The sequence below is a fragment of the Carassius gibelio genome, chromosome A8 (genome assembly GCF_023724105.1).
Source record: "Carassius gibelio isolate Cgi1373 ecotype wild population from Czech Republic chromosome A8, carGib1.2-hapl.c, whole genome shotgun sequence".
Classification (NCBI taxonomy): domain Eukaryota; kingdom Metazoa; phylum Chordata; class Actinopteri; order Cypriniformes; family Cyprinidae; genus Carassius; species Carassius gibelio.
In genome coordinates this window covers 26,483,691-26,505,913 of record NC_068378.1, presented here as the reverse complement: position 1 = coordinate 26,505,913, position 22,223 = coordinate 26,483,691, and the positions used below count along the sequence as shown (strand labels likewise).

Below are 22,223 nucleotides of genomic sequence, written 5' to 3'. Positions count from 1 at the left end.
ATCAACGGAGTCGCAAACACGCTCCGAAGTGCCGATCTGAGTCAACCGAGTCGCGAACATGCTCCGAAGTGCCGATCTGAATCAAAACAATCAACAATACATCCTAAAAGAGTTCTATTTTTTTTTTTTTTTTTGGAAAGAAAGAGTAAATTTTAATGACCACAAACTTTTGAACTCTAGTTTTTATTGTTAGAAAAGACTTCTATTTTAAATAAATTTTCTTCTTTTTAACTTTTCATTCATCAAAGAATCTTGAAAGAATATCACAGTTTCAGCAGCACAACGCTGATAATAAATCATCATATTAGAATGTTTTCTGAAGATCATGTGACACTGAAGACTGGAGTAATGATGCTGAAAATCACAGAAATAAAATAGATTTGAATGTAAATTTAAATAGAAAAATGTTGTTTTACTTCATAATAATATTTCACTTTTCCCCCCCTGTACTTTTGATCAAATAAATCAAGTCAAGTCTGCTTTATTGTCAATTGTCAACAGTACATACATACAGAGAATCGAAATAGCGTTACACTCAGACCCCGGTGCACACAGATAAAATTAACATTAAAGCCTAAAAATCAAGATCAAATATAAAATGTAGATACAACTATACAATAAGGGAATGTAAAAAATGCATATAATACAATTAAAAATAAAGTTAAATAAAGCAGCACAAGGCAAATAACAGATAGAGTGCAAATTCAATGAAGTGAACATCAGTGCAGATAAGAGATTTTTAGTGCAAAAAAAACAAAACTTTTTAATAAATGCAGTTTTGATGAGTAAACTCCTGTAAAAAAAAATTAAATAATAATAATCTTTTTTTTTTCATCAGAATATATTCTGATCCCAAACTCTGACCGAAAGTGCCGGACTGAATCAAAAGAGTCGCGAACAGGCTCCGAAAGTGCGGATCTGAATCAACTGAGTCGCGAACAGGCTCCGAAGTGCCGAACTGAATCAACCGAGTCGCGAACAGGCTCTGAAATGGCGAACTGAATCAACAGAGTCGCGAACACGCTCCGAAATCCCGAACTGAATCAAAGGAGTCGCGAAAACGCTCCGAAGCGCCCCTCTGAATCAACAGAGTCGCGAACAGGCTCCGAAGTGCCGCTCTGAATCAACAGAGTCACGAACAGGCTCCGAAGTGCCGAACTGAATCAACGGAGTCGCGAAAAAGCTCCGAAGTGCCGCTCTGAATCAACAGAGTCGCGAACAGGCTCCGAAGTGCCGCTCTGAATCAACAGAGTCGCGAAAAAGCTCCGAAGTGCCGCTCTGAATCAACAGAGTCGCGAACAGGCTCCGAAGTGCCGAACTGAATCAACGGAGTCACGAAAAAGCTCCGAAGTGCCGCTCTGAATCAACAGAGTCGCGAACAGGCTCCGAAGTGCCGCTCTGAATCAACAGAGTCGCGAAAAAGCTCCGAAGTGCCGCTCTGAATCAACAGAGTCGCGAACAGGCTCCGAAGTGCCGAACTGAATCAACGGAGTCACGAAAAAGCTCCGAAGTGCCGCTCTGAATCAACAGAGTCGCGAACAGGCTCCGAAGTGCCGAACTGAATCAACGGAGTCGCGAACAGGCTCCGAAGTGCCGCTCTGAATCAACAGAGTCGCGAAAAAGCTCCGAAGCGCCGATCTGAATCAACCGAGTCGCAAACAGGCACCGAAGTGTCGATCTGAATCAAAACAATCAACAATACATCCAAACACTGGAGACTGGAGAAATGATGCTGAAAATCACGGAAATGAAATAGATCTTAATGTATATTAAAATAGAAAAATGTGTGTGTGTGTGTGTGTGTGTGTGTGTGTGTGTGTGTGTGTGTGTGTGTGTGCGTGCGTGTGTGTGTGTGTGTGTGCATAGCACTTGCACACTAATCCCCACAATAATAAAGATGTTAAATACTCATCGGAGAAGGAAATAATGTTGCACCATAATGAAAGGATGTGTAACGTACACTTTTCTGTAAACTAAGCCAAACATTTTTTCACTGATTTAGGGTAGAGTAAGAATATTTCCTGTATTGCGCAAGTTAGTTCATACTTCGATATAATTTTATATGCAATATTACCTTTTCTTTTCATCATCATCTTTAAGAATTCATGACTATTTCTGTTCAACTTTATTTCTCAGTTGATAAATCCATCCACAATTCATAAAACACAACACATGCAACTGAGGTACAAGCAGTGGCGGCTCCAGACAATTTTGATTGGGGGGGCAATGGGGGGTCCTGGTCATTTCAAGGGGGGTCTCATGAAAACCAACAAAAAATACAGTGCACACGACTAATAACTGCATATTACTGCTACTAAACAACAAAAACAACACAGCACATCAACTACTTTGTTTATAATTAATTAATCAATTGCAGTTTGCAAACAATATGCTCAAACTTTAAAGGGTTGGACCTAATCAATAAGTCCACCTTAAATATTGATACAAAACATAAAAAACTGATACACTGGAATATAGTGATTCATATTATTATTAATGTTGTTATATTATTATAACTGTAGTTGTTGTTGCCTAAAATCGAACACCTTTGCAATGTAAACAAATGACAGGCTACATCTGTTATTCATATCCTTCACACTGCACTTTGATGTCAGGTATATTATGCATTTTTTTATTGCCATTGATATTTTTACATTTATTTCCAGAGAGATATTATTGAGTTTACAGGCTAATGTGGTCTTGCTGTTGTAAACACTGTTGCTATTGTATAAAAAATAATAATATTTGCGTCACATTTACAATATAATTATATTTGAATTCATTTCTGAATAGTTTTTATTTTTAAAATGATAATTCAGAGAATGAGAAAATCTGAATAAGCCTTTCCAGTGTTGTGATAATTATTTTTAAGGCACTCTATTTGTTAAAAAATAAATAAGTAACGTTAGTGTAATATAATAATAGTGTAGTCAAATAACATAAAAAAGACCAGACCCCTCGATGTCTGTGAAACTTTTCTCCCTCAAACAGCACGCTAGCGTTACTTCTACACACAGCAACATATCTGCATGTTCTCACATCACATCGTTCTTGTAAAATAATAATAAGTAAATAAACATCAAAATAACTTCGCTGAGAATGAAACACCACTTACCAGCTGCCGCTGTGTTGAAAATATCCTTTAGCAATTAAAAAATGCGCAGAATCAATCATCAAAATAATCAGTTCAGGCGAGCTGTGAGTCAGTCTGCTTCACGCTGAATCACACATGCGCAGTATCACCAGCTCCTCGGTTCTCGAATCGGACGCGTCTGACAGAAACGATTCTCGTTCAGTGTAAGAATAAATGTAGAATAATTATTATTTATTATTATTCTGCGTAGTTTTAAGATATTTTTATTATATTTATCCCGGATATATATATATATATATATATATATATATATATATATATATATATATATATATATATATATATATATATATATATATATATATATATATATATGTGTGTGTGTGTGTGTGTGTGTGTATATAATCAGGAAGAGGGTGGGGGGTCAAATGGGGGGTCAAGGCGTTTTTTGGCAGGGTCTTGAGACCCCCCAGGACCCCCCCCCCCCCCCTGGCGCCGCCGGTGGGTACAAGTAGTATTGACATCCAAAAGTCCTTGAAATCATTTAAAAATCAAATCGACAGGTTAAAAAAAAAGCCTCAGTCAAATATTAATTTGTCACCAATGAACTGTTTGACAAAAACTTCCTGCTCCGATGTCCAGATCTGAATTTTAAAAAATTACAAACAGGCTCCGAAGTCCCGATCTGAATCAACCGAGTCTTGAACAGGCTCCGAAGTGCCGAACTGAATCAGCGGAGTCGCGAACACGCTACGAAGTGCCGATCTGAATTAACGGAGTCTCTGATTACTGACTGAAGAGAAGACTCTTTCAGACAGTGCTGAGGAGGCAGAGTTAGCTGCCGGACAGCCAATAGAGAAGAGGAAGAGTGTGTTTCTTACCCCAGCAGCAGAACACAGGCTCTTCTGAGGGAAGGACAGGAGGCTTGATGCAGTGTTTTGCTGTAGAACAAGGCTCTTTCTCAGCACCTGATCTTCTTCAGGAAATACTGGAATCTTTTAATAACATTTAGCATATTACTGTAGTCATGTTCATTGTTTTTATTATAACACATGGAAAGTTTATGAGAAAATTGTTAAATGTGTTCTTCCTCCTCTTCTTCATCCTGGGCCTGCACTGTCAACATCCTTCTCTGAGCTGAAAGGGAGGATCATCTTGTTAATGTTGCTCATGTATGTTCACAACCAGTCAAAATCTGGAATCTTTTCTTTAGGGCTTTCAAGAGAAGTCTCAAAATTAAAAAAAAAAGTAATATTGTAAAAAAAAAAAAAAGTTTTCATACTCTTTTTCAAAATACTTTAAAACATATTTATTGAAATAATTATGAGGCAAAGCTGAATTTTTCAGTAACTTTACTCCAGTCTTCAGTGTCACATGATCTTTTTCATAAACATTGCTGATTATCATCAATCAGTGCATTTACATGCACCTAATCACATTATTGCGGCTCTGATCAAAGTGTGCATCTGCTCAAGACGTACATGAATGATGTGAATCACATCTGCAGTTAGCTTACTACGGTCCTTACTTCCACTGAACTCTATTGGTAACGAAGGAACTTTTTAGGGAAACGCACCCCATATTAGAAATGATGGGGAAGAAAACGTAGCATTTCTGGAGAGTCAAATTTTTTCTTCATGATTATTTTATAAACACAAAGTGCAAAACATTGAAAAAAAAGTAATCTTTTGTGAAATTACAAAAGTCTTCTCTACCACTGGTATTCAATTTTATGCATTCTTGCTATTAGGCTGCCCCCCCTCACCCAAAAAATAAATAAATAAATAAATAAATGTAACTGTAGTGTAGACAAAAATTTGGGCAGCATAACTGTTTTCAACGCTGATAATAATCAGAAATGTTTCTTGAGCAGTAAATCATCATATAAGAATGATTTCTGAAGATCATGTGACACTGAAGACTGGAGGAATTAATGCTGAAAATACAGCTGTGCATTATAGAAATAAATTACACTTTTAAAATATATTTAAACCTTTTGACCAACTGTGTACATTGCTACATTTAAATAAAAACTCAACTTGTAATAAACAATGCACACATTCTCAAAGAACTTACATTCTGGTGATTACTTCCTTCCTGCACTGCTGTCGTCTTCAGTCGTTCCCAGACCTCCTTGTTTTTAATCTTTCCCTCAAATCTACACAAACAAACAAATCATTTTATAGACAATTTGAATAAGTCACAAATTGCAATAGTTATATAACTATAATCACAATACTCAATTATATATATATAATTATAAATATATTGAATCGGCACACAAGTATCGGGATAGTATTGAATTGGCAGATTAGCGTATCATCCCAGGCCCTAGTTACTACCCTTACGAATATTAACCATGGTTTTACTACAAATAAAACCAAAAAACCATGGTTACTGTAGTTAAACCATGGTAACCACAAATTAACCATAGTTTTACCATGGTATTTGTAGTAAATCTGTGGTTTTACAAATGGCAGTCAATACGTCAAAAAACCATGGGTTACTACAGTTTTACTATAATAAAACCATGGTTATTTTTCGTAAGGGTACAGTCAAAACAATGAAACTCTCTTCAAGAGCGCACAATAACTGAGATTTAAAACTGTTAAAAGAAAAGGCTCAAAATATTGCACAGATATAATACTCAACATCAATATCTCATCCCTTGGTGTTTTGAACATTTCTATGAGTAATGCTACACGCTGTGACTCTGTGTTGCGTATTAATCTGCGCACTGGTTGTGTTTACGCGCTGCACACTGTATAGGAGCCATACACTTTCGTATTATAATACATTAGCACAATGAAAGATTAATAAGTCTTTCTTGTTCTGTCCCATCTACCACATGTTGCTGCCTTCATTACTGTGCTATACATTTAAAAGAAATGTATTTTACACACACACACACACTTTTGCACATCCTGTCATACCGGTGACTGGGTGTTGCTGCAATAGACTCATTTTGCAGCATTAAGGTTAACGATTAATCGATTAATTGATCGTTAATTTAAACGACGATCGATCATGGAAATGATTGAAAATTGACATCACTCCACACAGAAGTATAGAAATTCTACATTGATTTAAAAAAATTCAAAAAACGACACTGATACCGGATCAGAATTACTTTCTCTTCTCATAGTGACAGCCAATCACATTAGTTTTCTGGTATTGCATGCACTCGATTGGCTTTCGTCTGGGCTAGGGTATTTGCATAAGGCGTTCTGACTGGAGGACGGCTGCATTGGCGCTTGAAAAGTTTTCAACTTCTATTTAGAATTTCTAGAATTAATTTCACCATGCTTGACGTCACTCCATTTAAAAGTAAACGAGAGGCGTTGACGCCCCGTGTGATGGAGCATCTGGATACCGCTGCACAAATCTTTCAACCACGAGAAATGTAGTTCCAGCACGGCCTTACATCCTGGACAGCAGAATGGTCAGGATGACCTGAAACACATAACCAACTGAAATCAATTTAAATGTATTTAGTCTTGCCTGAGTGATGCTGAAACAACCAGGTTTAGTTTTTCACCCAGGATAAACTGCTTCCTGTGGAACAGTCTCCATGAAGAATGATCTCTTGATCCTGGATCCTTGCTGCCATCCACTCGGAGATGATTTGGATGATATGTGGTTGTGTCTAAAGGGTAATGAATCACTGTTACAAGAATACTGATAGCAGCACTATTGATCCTGTAGCTTATGTAAATGTTTTCAGTACCGAACAAGTCAGGAACCAAATTAGTACCAGTTCTTGAAACCCATCCCTACTTGTAATAGTTGTCTTGTTGCTGCTGCCCAGACTGTCTCTTCCCCTGATGATAAATATATGTGTTCATTTTAAAGCAATAAATAATACATTTAAACTACTAGGTGGTAACGAATATATTTCCTTATAAAAAACGCACTGAATCCTTGACTCAACTGGTGGCAGTCAGGCCCTAAAAAAGTGAACAATTTGTTTACTTTTTGTGAAACGAAAGTATCAGATCAATTTGAGAATTAAACTAGAATTAATTTTATTTATTTTTTTCATCAAAATAAATCATTAAGATCCCAAACTCTGACCAGTGTGTGTGTGTGTGTGTGTAGCACTTACACACTAATCCCTACAATAATAAAGATGTTAAATACTCATCTGAGGAGGAAAAAATGATGCATCATAATGAAAGGATGAGTGACCTACACTTTTCTGTAAACTGAGCCAAACATTTTCACTGGCTTAGGGTAGAGTAAGAATATTTACTGTATTGCGCAAGATAGTTCATACTTAGATATAATTTTATATGCAATATTACCTTTTCTTTTCATCATCATCTTTAAGAGTTCATGATCATTTCTGTTCAACTTTATTTCTCAGTTGATAAATCCATCCACAATTCATAAAACACAACACATGCAACTGAGGTACAAGAAGTATTGACATCCAAAAGTCATTGAAATCATTTAAAAATCAAATCGACAGGTTAAAAAAAAAGCCTCAGGTCAAATATTCATTTATCACCAATGAACTGTTTGACAAAAACTTCCTGCTCCGCTGAATTAAAAAAAAAAATACAAACAGGCTCCGAAGTCCCGATCTGAATCAACCGAGTCGCAAACACGCTCCGAAGTGCGGATCTGAATTTACCGAGTCGCGAACAGGCTCCGAAGTGCCGATCTGAATCAAAACAATCAACAATACATCCTAAAAGAGTTCAATTTTTTTTTAGAAAGAAAGAATACATTTTACTGACCCCAAACTTTTGACCTCTAGTGTTTATTGTTAGAAAATAATTCTATTTTAAATAAATGCTCTTCTTTTTAACTTTTCATTCATCAAAGAATGCTGAAAGTAGTATCACAGTTCAGCAGCACAACTCTGATAATAAATCATCATATTAGAATGATTTCTGAAGATCATGTGACATTGAAGACTGGAGGAATGATACTGAAAATCACAGAAATAAAATAGATTTTAATGTATATTCAAATAGAAAAATGTTGTTTTACTCTATAATATATTTAACTTTTTCCCCTGTATTTTTGATCAAATAAATGCAGTTTTTATCAGTATACTCCTGTAAAAATAAAAAATAAAACATAAAAAAATCATTCTGATCCCAAACTCTCTTTGTGTGTGTGTGCATAGCACTTACACACTAATCCCCACAATAATAAAGATGTTAAATACTCATCTGTGGAGGAAATAATGTTGCATCATAATGAAAGGATGTGTAAAGTACACTTTAAACATTTTTTCACTGATTTAGGGTAGAGTAAGAATATTTACTGTATTGCGCAATTTAGTTCATATTTAGATACAATTTTATATACAATATTACCTTTTCTTTTCATCATCATCTTTAAGAGTTCATGATAATTTCTGTTCAACTTTATTTCTCAGTTGAGAAATCCATCCACAATTCATAAAACACAACACATGCAACTGATCGTACAAGAAGTATTGACATCCAAAAGTCCCGATCTGAATCAACCGAGTCGCGAACAGGCTCCGAAGCGCCGATTTGAATCAACCGAGTCGCGAACAGGCTCCGAAGCGCCGATTTGAATCAACCGAGTCGCGAACAGGCTCCGAAGTGCGGATCTGAATCAACCGAGTCGCGAACAGGCTCCGAAGTGCCGATCTGAATCAAAACAATCAATAATACATCCTAAGAGAGTTCTATTTTTTTTTAGAAAGAAAAAATAAATTTTACTTACCCCAAACTTTTGACCTCTAGTGTTTATTGTTAGAAAATAATTATATTTTAAATAAATGCTCTTCTTTTAACTTTTCATTCATCAAAGAATGCTGAAAGAATTATCACAGTTCAGCAGCACAACTCTGATAATAAATCATCATATTAGAATGATTTCTGAAGATCATGTGACACTGAAGACTGGAGGAATGATGCTAAAAATCACAGAAATGAAATAGATTTTAATGTATATTAAAATAGAAAAATGTTGTTTTACTCTATAATAATATTTACTTTTTCCCCCTGTATTTTTGATCAAATAAATGCAGTTTTGATGAGTATACTCCTGTAAAAAAAAAAAAAAAAAAAAAAACATAAAGAAATAATTCTGATCCCAAACTCTCTCTGTGTGTGTGTGTGTGCATAGCACTTACACACTAATCCCCACAATAATAAAGATGTTAAATACTCATCGGAGGAGGAAATAATGTTGCACCATAATGAAAGGATGTGAAACGTAAACTTTTCTGTAAACTGAGCCAAACATTTTTTCACTGATTTAGGGTAGAGTAAGAATATTTACTGTATTGCGCAAGTTAGTTCATACTTAGATATAATTTTATATGCAATAATACATTTTCTTTTCATCATCATCTTTAAGAATTCATGATCATTTCTGTTCAACTTTATTTCTCAGTTGATAAATCCATCCACAATTCATAAAACACAACACATGCAACTGAGGTACAAGTATTGACATCCAAAAGTCATTGAAATCATTTAAAAATCAAATCGCCAGGGTAAAAAAAAAGCCTCAGGTCAAATATTGATTTGTCACCAATGAACTGTTTGACAAAAACTTCCTGCTCTGATGTCCAGATCTGAATTTAAAAAAATTACAAACAGGCTCAGAAGTGCCGATCTAAATCAACGGAGTCGCGAAAACGCTCCGAAGTGCCGATCTGAATCAACGGAGTTGCGAAAACGCTCCGAAGCGCCGAACTGAATCAACGGAGTCCCGTACAAGCTCCAAAGTGCCGATCTGAATCAACGGAGGCGCGAAAACGCTCCGAAGCGCCAATCTGAATCAACCGAGTCGCGAACAGGCTCCGAAGTGCCGATCTGAATCAACGGAGGCGCGAAAACGCTCCGAAGCGCCAATCTGAATCAACCGAGTCGCGAACAGGCTCCGAAGCGCCGATCTGAATCAACGGAGTCGCGAACAGGCTCCGAAGCGCCGATCTGAATCAATCGAGTCGCGAACAGGCTCCGAAGCGCCAATCTGAATCAACGGAGTCGCGAACAGGCTCCGAAGCGCCGAACTGAATCAACCGAGTCGCGAACAGGCTACGAAGCGCCGAACTGAATCAACCGAATCGCGAACAGGCTACGAAGCGCCGAACTGAATCAACCGAGTCGCGAACAGGCTCCGAAGTGCGGATCTGAATCAACCGAGTCGCGAACAGGCTCCGAAGTGCCGATCTGAATCAAAACAATCAACAATACATCCTAAGAGAGTTCTATTTTTTGTTAGAAAGAAAAAATAAATTTTACTGACCCCAAACTTTTGACCTCTAGTATTTATTGTTAGAAAATAATTCTATTTTAAATAAATGCTCTTCTTTTAACTTTTCATTCATCAAAGAATGCTGAAAGAATTATCACAGTTCAGCAGCACAACTCATAAATCAGCAATAAATCATCATATTAGAATGATTTCTGAAGATTATGTGACACTGAAGACTGGAGGAATGATGCTAAAAATCACAGAAATGAAATAGATTTTAATGTATATTAAAATAGAAAAATGTTGTTTTACTCTATAATAATATTTAATTTTTCCCCCTGTATTTCTGATCAAATAAATTCAGTTTTGATGAGTATACACCTGTAAAAAAAAAAAAAAAAAAAAAAAAAAAAACATAAAGAAATCATTCTGATCCCAAACTCTCTGTGTGTGTGTGTGTGTGTGTGTGTGTGTGTGCATAGCACTTACACACTAATCCCCACAATAATAAAGATGTTAAATACTCATCGGAGGAGGAAATAATGTTGCACCATAATGAAAGGATGTGAAATGTACACTTTTCTGTAAACTGAGCCAAACATTTTTTCACTGATTTAGGGTAGAGTAAGAATATTTCCAGTATTGCGCAAGTTAGTTCATACTTAGATATAATTTTATATGCAATAATACCTTTTCTTTTCATCATCATCTTTAAGAATTCATGATCATTTCTGTTCAACTTTATTTCTCAGTTGATAAATCCATCCACAATTCATAAAACAGCACATGCAACTGAGGTACAAGTATTGACATCCAAAAGTCATTGAAATCATTTAAAAATCAAATCGCCAGGGTAAAAAAAAAAAAAGCCTCAGGTCAAATATTGATTTGTCACCAATGAACTGTTTGACAAAAACTTCCTGCTCTGATGTCCAGATCTGAATTTAAAAAAATTACATTTACAATTAGTCGCGAAAACGCTCCGAAGCGCCGAACTGAATCAACGGAGTCCCGTACAAGCTCCGAAGCGCCGATCTGAATTGACCGAGTCGCGAACAGGCTCCGAAGTGCCGAACTGAATCAACCGAGTCGCGAACAGGCTCCGAAGTGCCGAACTGAATCAACCGAGTCTCGAACAGGCTCCGAAGTGCCGAACTGAATCAACGGAGTCGCGAACACGCTCCGGAAGTGCCGATCTGAATTAAAGGAGTCTCTGATTACTGACTGAAGAGAAGACTCTTTCAGACAGTGCTGAGGAGGCAGGGTTAGCTGCCGGACAGCCGATAGAGAAGAGGAAGAGTGTGTTTCTTACCCCAGCAGCAGAAGACAGGCTCTTCTGAGGGAAGGACAGGAGGCTTGATGCAGTGTTTTGCTGTAGAACAAGGCTCTTTCTCAGCACCTGATCTTCTTCAGGAAATACTGGAATCTTTTAATAACATTTAGCATATTAATGTAGTCATGTTCATTGTTTTTATTATAACACATGGAAAGTTTATGAGAAAATTGTTAAATGTGTTCTTCCTCCTCTTCTTCATCCTGGGCCTGCACTGTCAACATCCTTCTCTGAGCTGAAAGGGAGGATCATCTTGTTAATGTTGCTCATGTATGTTCACAACCAGTGAAAATCTGGAATCTTTTCTTTAGGGCTTTCAAGAGAAGTCTCAAAATTAAAAAAAAAAAGTAATATTGTAAAAAAAGAAAAAAAGTTTTCATACTCTTTTTCAAATATACTTTAAAACATATTTATTGAAATAATTATGAGGCAAAGCTGAATTTTTCAGTAACTTTACTCCAGTCTTCAGTGTCACATGATCTTTTTCATAAACATTGCTGATTATCATCAATCAGTGCATTTACATGCACCTAATCACATTATTGCCACTCTGATCAAAGTGTGCATCTGCTCAAGACGTACATGAATGATGTGAATCACATCTGCAGTTAGCTTACTACGGTCCTTAGTTCCACTGAACTCTATTGGTAACGAAGGAACTTTTTAGGGAAACGCACCCCATAGTAGAAATGATGGGGAAGAAAACGTAGCATTTCTGGAGTCAAATTTTTTCTTTATGATTATTTTATAAACACAAAGTGCAAAACATTGAAAAAAAGGTAATCTTTTGTAAGATTACAAAAGTCTTCTCTACCACTGGTATTCAATTGTATGCATTCTTGCTATTAGGCTGCCCCCCCTCACCCAAAAAAAAAAACAAAATAAATAAATAAATGTAACTGTAGTGTAGACAAAAATTTGGGCAGCATAACTGTTTTCAACGCTGATAATAATCAGAAATGTTTCTTGAGCAGTAAATCATCATATAAGAATGATTTCTGAAGATCATGTGACACTGAAGACTGGAGGAATTAATGCTGAAAATACAGCTGTGCATTATAGAAATAAATTACACTTTTAAAATATATTTAAACCTTTTGACCAACTGTGTACATTGCTACATTTAAATAAAAACTCAACTTGTAATAAACAATGCACACATTCTCAAAGAACTTACATTCTGGTGATTACTTCCTTCCCGCACTGCTGTCTTCTTCAGTCGTTCCCAGACCTCCTTATTTTTAATCTTTCCCTCAAATCTACAGAAACAAACAAATCATTTTATAGACAATTTGAATAAGTCACAAATTGCAATAGTTATATAACTATAATCACAATACTCAATTATATATATATAATTATAAATATATTGAATCGGCACACAAGTATCGGGATAGTATTGAATTGGCAGATTAGCGTATCATCCCAGCTCTAGTTACTACCCTTACGAATATTAACCATGGTTTTACTACAAATAAAACCAAAAAACCATGGTTACTGTAGTTAAACCATGGTAACCACAAATTAACCATGGTTTTGCTATATTAACCATAGTTTTACCATGGTATTTGTAGTAAATCTGTGGTTTTACAAATGGCAGTCAATACGCCAAAAACCATGGGTTACTACAGTTTTACTATAATAAAACCATGGTTATTTTTCGTCAAAACAATGAAACTCTCTTCAAGAGCGCACAATAACTGAGATTTAAAACTGTTAAAAGAAAAGGCTCAAAATATTGCACAGATATAATACTCAACATCAATATCTCATCCCTTGGTGTTTTGAACATTTCTATGAGTAATGCTACACGCTGTGACTCTGTGTTGCGTATTAATCTGCGCACTGGTTGTGTTTACGCGCTGCACACTGTATAGGAGCCATACACTTTCGTATTATAATACATTAGCACAATGAAAGATTAATAAGTCTTTCTTGTTCTGTCGTGATCTACCACATGTTGCTGCCTTCATTACTGTGCTATACATTTAAAAGAAATGTATTTTACACACACACACACACACACACACACACACACACACACATACGCACATACATTTGTATACATACACATACACACACACACACACACTTTTGCACATCCTGTCATACTGGTGACTGGGTGTTGCTGCAATAGACTCATTTTGCAGCATTAAGGTTAACGATTAATCGATTAATTGATCGTTAATTTAAACGACGATGGATCATGGAAATGATTGAAAATTGACATCACTCCACACAGAAGTATAGAAATTCTACATTGATTTAAAAAAATTCAAAAAACGACACTGCTATCGGATCAGAATTACTTTCTCTTCTCATAGTGACAGCCAATCACATTAGCTTTCTGGTATTGCATGCACTCGATTGGCTTTCGTCTGGGCTAGGGTATTTGCATAAGGCGTTCTGACTAGAGGACGGGTGCATTGGCGCTTGAAAAGTTTTCAACTTCTATTTAGAATTAATTTCTAGAATTAATTTCACCATGCTTGACGTCACTCCATTTAAAAGTAAACTAGAGGCGTCGACGCCCCGTGTGATGGAGCATCTGGATACCGCTGCACAAATTTTTCAACCATGAGAAATGTAGTTCCTGCAAGGCCTTACATCCAGGACAGCAGAATGGTCAGGATGACCTGAAACACATAACCAACTGAAATCTATTTAAATGTATTTAGTCTTGCCTGAGTGATGCTGAAACAACCAGGTTTAGTTTTTCACCCAGGATAAACTGCTTCCTGTGGAACAGTCTCCATGAAGAATGATCTCTTGATCCTGGATCCTTGCTGCCATCCACTTGGAGATGATTTGGAGGATATGTGGTTGTGTTTAAAGGGTAATGAATCACTGTTACAAGAATACTGTTAGCAGCACTATTGATCCTGTAGCTTATGTAAATGTTTTCAGTACCGAACAAGTCAGGAACCAAATTAGTACCACTTCTTGAAACCCATCCCTACTTGTAATAGTTGTCTTGTTGCTGCTGCCCAGAATGTCTCTTCCCCTGATGATAAATATATGTGTTCATTTTAAAGCAATAAATAATAAATTTAAACTACTAGGTGGTAACGAATATATTTCCTTATAAAAAACTCACTGAATCATTGACTCAACTGGTGGCAGTCAGGCCCTAAAAAAGTGATCAATTTGTTTACTTTTTGTGAAACGAAAGTATCAGATCAATTTGAGAATTAAACTAGCATTAATTTTTTTTTTTTCATCAAAATAAATCATTAAGATCCCAAACTCTGACCAGTGTGTGTGTGTGTGTGTAGCACTTACACACTAATCCCCACAATAATAAAGATGTTAAATACTCATCTGAGGAGGAAAAAATGTTGCATCATAATGAAAGGATGAGTGACGTACACTTTTCTGTAAACTGAGCCAAACATGTTTCACTGGCTTAGGGTAGAGTAAGAATATTTACTGTATTGCGCAAGATAGTTCATACTTAGATATAATTTTATATGCAATATTACCTTTTCTTTTCATCATCATCTTTAAGAGTTCATGATCATTTCTGTTCAACTTTATTTCTCAGTTGATAAATCCATCCACAATTCATAAAACAACACATGCAACTGAGGTACAAGAAGTATTGACATCCAAAAGTCATTGCAATCATTTAAAAATCAAATCGACAGGTTAAAAAAAAAGCCTCAGGTCAAATATTTATTTATCACCTATGAACTGTTTGACAAAAACTTCCTGCTCCGCTGAATTAAAAAAACAAAAAAAAACAAACAGGCTCCGAAGTCCCGAACTGAATCAACCGAGTCGCGAACAGGCTCCGAAGTGCGGATCTGAATCAACCGAGTCGCGAACAGGCTCCGAAGTGCCGATCTGAATAAAAACAATCAACAATACATCCTAAAAGAGTTCTATTTTTTTTTTTAGAAAGAAAGAATACATTTTACTGACCCCAAACTTTTGAACTCTAGTGTTTATTGTTAGAAAATAATTCTATTTTAAATAAATGCTCTTCTTTTTAACTTTTCATTCATCAAAGAATGCTGACAGAAGTATCACAGTTCAGCAGCACAACTCTGATAATAAATCATCATATTAGAATGATTTCTGAAGATCATGTGACATTGAAGACTGGAGGAATGATGCTGAAAATCACAGAAATAAAATAGATTTTAATGTATATTCAAATAGAAAAATGTTGTTTTACTCTATAATATATTTAACTTTTTCCCCTGTATTTTTGATCAAATAAATGCAGTTTTTATCAGTATACTCCTGTAAAAATAAAAAATAAAACATAAAAAAATCATTCTGATCCCAAACTCTGTGTGTGTGTGTGTGCATAGCACATACACACTAATCCCCACAATAATAAAGATGTTAAATACTCATCTGTGGAGGAAATAATGTTGCATCATAATGAAAATGTGTAAAGTACACTTTAAACATTTTTTCACTGATTTAGAGTAAGAATATTTACTGTATTGCGCAATTTAGTTCATATTTACATACAATTTTATATACAATATTACCTTTTCTTTTCATCATCATCTTTAAGAGTTCATGATAATTTCTGTTCAACTTTATTTCTCAGTTGAGAAATCCATCCACAATTCATAAAACACAACACATGCAACTGATCGTACAAGAAGTATTGACATCCAAAAGTCCCGATCTGAATCAACCGAGTCGCGAACATGCTCCGAGGTGCCGAATTGAATCAACCGAGGAGCGAACAGGCTCCAAAGCGCCGATCTGAATCAACCGAGTCGCGAACAGGCTCCGTAGCGCCGATCTGAATCAACGGAGTCGCGAACAGGCTCCGAAGCGCCGATCTGAATCAACCGAGTCGCGAACAGGCTCCGAAGCGCCGATCTGAATCAACGGAGTCGCGAACAGGCTCCGAAGCGCCGATCTGAATCAACGGAGTCGCGAACAGGCTCCGAAGCGCCGATCTGAATCAATCGAGTCGCGAACAGGCTCCGAAGCGCCGAACTGAATCAACCGAGTCGCGAACAGGCTCCGAAGTGCGGATCTGAATCAACCGAGTCGCGAACAGGCTCCGAAGTGCCGATCTGAATCAAAACAATCAACAATACATCCTAAGAGAGTTCTATTTTTTTTTAGAAAGAAAAAATAAATTTTACTTACCCCAAACTTTTGACTTCTAGTGTTTATTGTTAGAAAATAATTATATTTTAAATAAATGCTCTTCTTTTAACTTTTCATTCATCAAAGAATGCTGAAAGAATTATCACAGTTCAGCAGCACAACTCTGATAATAAATCATCATATTAGAATGATTTCTGAAGATCATGTGACACTGAAGACTGGAGGAATGATGCTAAAAATCACAGAAATGAAATAGATTTTAATGTATATTAAAATAGAAAAATGTTGTTTTACTCTATAATAATATTTAATTTTTCCCCCTGTATTTTTGATCAAATAAATGCAGTTTTGATGAGTATACTCCTGTAAAAAAAAAAAAAAAAAAAAAAAAAAAAACATAAAGAAATAATTCTGATCCCAAACTCTGTGTGTGTGTGTGTGTGTGTGTGTGTGTGTGCATAGCACTTACACACTAATCCCCACAATAATAAAGATGTTAAATACTCATCGGAGGAGGAAATAATGTTGCACCATAATTAAAGGATGTGAAACGTACACTTTTCTGTAAACTGAGCCAAACATTTTTTCACTGATTTAGGGTAGAGTAAGAATATTTCCTGTATTGCGCAAGTTAGTTCATACTTAGATATAATTTTATATGCAATAATACATTTTCTTTTCATCATCATCTTTAAGAATTCATGATCATTTCTGTTCAACTTTATTTCTCAGTTGATAAACCCATCCACAATTCATAAAACACAACACATGCAACTGAGGTACAAGTATTGACATCCAAAAGTCATTGAAATCATTTAAAAATCAAATCGCCAGGGTAAAAAAAAAGCCTCAGGTCAAATATTGATTTGTCACCAATGAACTGTTTGACAAAAACTTCCTGCTCTGATGTCCAGATCTGAATTTAAAAAAATTACAAACAGGCTCCGAAGTGCCGATCTGAATCAACGGAGTCGCGAACACGCTCCGAAGTGCCGATCTGAAATAACGGAGTCTCTGATTACTGACTGAAGAGAAGACTCTTTCAGACAGTGCTGAGGAGGCAGGGTTAGCTGCCGGACAGCCGATAGAGAAGAGGAAGAGTGTGTTTCTTACCCAAGCAGCAGAAGACAGGCTCTTCTGAGGGAAGGACAGGAGGCTTGATGCAGTGTTTTGCTGTAGAACAAGGCTCTTTCTCAGCACCTGATCTTCTTCAGGAAATACTGGAATCTTTTAATAACATTTAGCATATTAATGTAGTCATGTTCATTGTTTTTATTATAACACATGGAAAGTTTATGAGAAAATTGTTAAATGTGTTCTTCCTCCTCTTCTTCATCCTGGGCCTGCACTGTCAACATCCTTCTCTGAGCTGAAAGGGAGGATCATCTTGTTAATGTTGCTCATGTATGTTCACAACCAGTCAAAATCTGGAATCTTTTCTTTAGGGCTTTCAAGAGAAGTCTCAAAATTAAAAAAAAAAAAAGTAATATTGTAAAAAAAGAAAAAAAGTTTTCATACTCTTTTTCAAATATACTTTAAAACATATTTATTTAAATAATTATGAGGCAAAGCTGAATTTTTCAGTAACTTTACTCCAGTCTTCAGTGTCACATGATCTTTTTCATAAACATTGCTGATTATCATCAATCAGTGCATTTACATGCACCTAATCACATTATTGCCACTCTGATCAAAGTGTGCATCTGCTCATGACGTACATGAATGATGTGAATCACATCTGCAGTTAGCTTACTACGGTCCTTAGTTCCACTGAACTCTATTGGTAACGAAGGAACTTGTGACCACAATTGGTTTTAGGGAAACGCACCCCATATTAGAAATGATGGGGAAGAAAACGTAGCATTTCTGGAGTCAAATTTTTTCTTCATGATTATTTTATAAACACAAAGTGCAAAACATTGAAAAAAAAGGTAATCTTTTGTAAGATTACAAAAGTCTTCTCTACCACTGGTATTCAATTTTATGCATTCTTGCTATTAGGCTGCCCCCCCTCACCCAAAAAATAAATAAATAAATAAATGTAACTGTTGTGTAGACAAAAATTTGGGCAGCATAACTGTTTTCAAATGTTTCTTGAGCAGTAAATTATCATATAAGAATGATTTCTGAAGATCATGTGACACTGAAGACTGGAGGAATTAATGCTGAAAATACAGCTGTGCATTATAGAAATAAATTACACTTTTAAAATATATTTAAACCTTTTGACCAACTGTGTACATTGCTACATTTAAATAAAAACTCAACTTGTAATAAACAATGCACACATTCTCAAAGAACTTACATTCTGGTGATTACTTCCTTCCCTCACTGCTGTCTTCTTCAGTCGTTCCCAGACCTCCTTGTTTTTAATCTTTCCCTCAAATCTACAGAAACAAACAAATCATTTTATAGACAATTTGAATAAGTCACAAATTGCAATAGTTATATAACTATAATCACAATACTCAATTATACATATATAATTATAAATATATTGAATCAGCACACAAGTATCGGGCTAGTATTGAATTGGCAGATTAGCGTATCATCCCAGCCCTAGTTACTACAGTCAAAACAATGAAACTCTCTTCAAGAGCCCACAATAACTGAGATTTAAAACTGTTAAAAGAAAAGGCTCAAAATATTGCACAGATATAATACATAACATTAATATCTCATCCCTTGGTGTTTTGAACATTTCTATGAGTAATGCTACACGCTGTGACTCTGTGTTGAGTATTAATCTGCGCACTGGTTGTGTTTACGCGCTGCACACTGTATAGGAGCCATACCCTTTCGTATTATAATACATTATCACAATGAAAGATTAATAAGTCTTTCTTGTTCTGTCGTGATCTACCACATGCTGCTGCCTTCATTACTGTGCTATACATTTAAAAGAAATGTATTTTACACACACACACACACACACACACACACACACACATACGCACATACATTTGTATACATACACATACACACACACACACACACTTTTGCACATCCTGTCATACTGGTGACTAGGTGTTGCTGCAATAGACTCATTTTGCAGCATTAAGGTTAACGATTAATCGATTAATTGATCGATAATTTAAACGACGATCGATCATGGAAATGATTGAAAATTGACATCACTCCACACAGAAGTATAGAAATTCTACATTGATTTAAAAAAAATGCAAAAAACGACACTGATACCGGATCAGAATTACTTTCTCTTCTCATAGTGACAGCCAATCACATTAGTTTCCTGGTATTGCATGCACTCAATTGGCTTTCGTCTGCGCTAGGGTATTTGCATAAGACGTTCTGACTGGAGGACGGGTGCATTGGCGCTTGAAAAGTTTTCAACTTCTATTTAGAATTTCTAGAATTAATTTCACCATGCTTGACGTCACTCCATTTAAAAGTAAACGAGAGGCGTTGACGCCCCGTGTGATGGAGCGTCTGGATACCGCTGCACAAATCTTTCAACCACGAGAAATGTAGTTCCTGCACGGCCTTACATCCTGGACAGCAGAATGGTCAGGATGACCTGAAACACATAACCAACTGAAATCAATTTAAATGTATTTACTCTTGCCTGAGTGATGCTGAAACAACCAGGTTTAGTTTTTCACCCAGGATAAACTGCTTCCTGTGGAACAGTCTCCATGAAGAATGATCTCTTGATCCTGGATCCTTGCTGCCATCCACTTGGAGATGATTTGGAGGATATGTGGTTGTGTTTAAAGGGTAATGAATCACTGTTACAAGAATACTGTTAGCAGCACTATTGATCCTGTAGCTTATATTAATTTTTTTAGTACCGAACAAGTCAGGAACCAAATTAGTACCAGTTCTTGAAACCCATCCCTACTTGTAATAGTTGTCTTGTTGCTGCTGCCCAGAATGTCTCTTCCCCTGATGATAAATATATGTGTTCATTTTAAAGCAATAAATAATACATTTAAACTACTAGGTGGTAACGAATATATTTCCTTATAAAAAACGCACTGAATCATTGACTCAACTGGTGGCAGTCAGGCCCTAAAAAAAGTGAACAATTTGTTTACTTTTTGTGAAACGAAAGTATCAGATCAATTTGAGAATTAAACTAGCATGAATTTTTTTGTGTTTTTTTTTTCATCAAAATAAATCATTAAGATCCCAAACTCTGACCAGTGTGTGTGTGTGTGTGTAGCACTTACACACTAATCCCCACAATAATAAAGATGTTAAATACTCATCTGAGGAGGAAAAAATGATGCATCATAATGAAAGGATGAGTGACCTACACTTTTTCTGTAAACTGAGCCAAACATTTTTTCACTGATTTAGGGTAGAGTAAGAATATTTACTGTATTGCGCAAGTTAGTTCATACACTCTTAAAAATGAAGCATGGGTGTAGTTTAATTTAAATACTAGTTTTATGGTAAAATTACTAAAAGTATTATGTTTATATAGTAAAAATAAGCAAGTTTCATTGCATTAAATTAATAGTATAACATTTCAAGTCTACAAAATGTCACAGATTCAAACCAACTTAACCAGATCATTTTAAACCTACTAGCGGTTGAAGATTGTCCCAAAGCGCTTTCCGTACTTGCAATTTCGCACATGCATGGGACGACGCATCCATTTTCCACCTGCCCTTGGCAAACTTTTGTAAATCCGTTATCATCCATAAATTATTTGGTAAGTAGAACGTTTTTTTAGTAATATATTTTAGAATTGTACATTTGTGAAATGTTTTTTGTGCTTAGACGTCAGTAGTGTAGCCAGAAAAGAGACTCTGGGTGTGCCACATTTATTGTCAGATTACTGTGCAAAATTATGGGTTAGGCCTTGTGTCCGGCTGTCCATCAAGCCGAGTTTTGATTAAAAAAAAAAAAATTAAGAAAGGAGCTCTAGCTAGCAATGTGCAATCAAAAATTATCTGTTTATATCATAGACGGTTTATATGCGCGGCAAAGATCTCTGGGGAGCTGCTGGGGTCACAGTCAGCTGCTGTTTGCTTGGCAGTCCGAATGTCGGCAGATATATTTGAACAAAATTAATATAAAAAGGAAATTATACATTTTAACATTTTTAGCATTATTGCACTATTGCATTGGATTCTTATTTCTGTGCCACTGGCCCTGAGAGTATGACTTAGAATGTTCAGTGACGTCACAGTACTGCCAGATTCAAACTGCTTTCGCGCGTTGGCTGCAGCTGAGCCAGAGACGGACGCGCTCAGCGCTTGTCATATATCACAATTAATATGCAGTGTTTTCAACCACATAATGTTTATTTTAGGTTTCATACATTTAAATAAACATAATCACTTGTAAAACAATGCATTGGTAGTTTGTAAAATACACACTGATGTATATGGAACCAGCAAAAACTATCTAATCAAATGTAATTTGCCGACTGCGTTTATTCATATATCAGACAGACATAGCAGAACAATAAAGTTTAGTCTATTCTTCGTCCAGTTCAACAGCCACTCACTTTCATATATTTCACTAGAAACTGGGGAATTCAAG

General features: G+C 36.0%; 1 long non-coding RNA gene across 2 annotated transcripts; it reads right to left on the bottom strand.

The window, feature by feature from the left end:
* Positions 1-4,087: 4,087 nt before the first annotated feature.
* LOC128019058 (uncharacterized) lies at positions 4,088-19,096 on the bottom strand. Of its 2 annotated transcripts, none has more exons than XR_008185051.1 (3): positions 19,066-19,096; positions 12,799-12,852; positions 4,088-4,231 (listed from the first exon to the last, which is right to left on the bottom strand). It is a non-coding gene; the product is annotated as an uncharacterized LOC128019058 (long non-coding RNA). The 2 variants fall into 2 exon arrangements; XR_008185052.1 differs by lacking the exon at positions 4,088-4,231 and adding an exon at positions 11,593-11,856.
* Between the last annotated feature and the right edge of the window lie 3,127 nt (positions 19,097-22,223).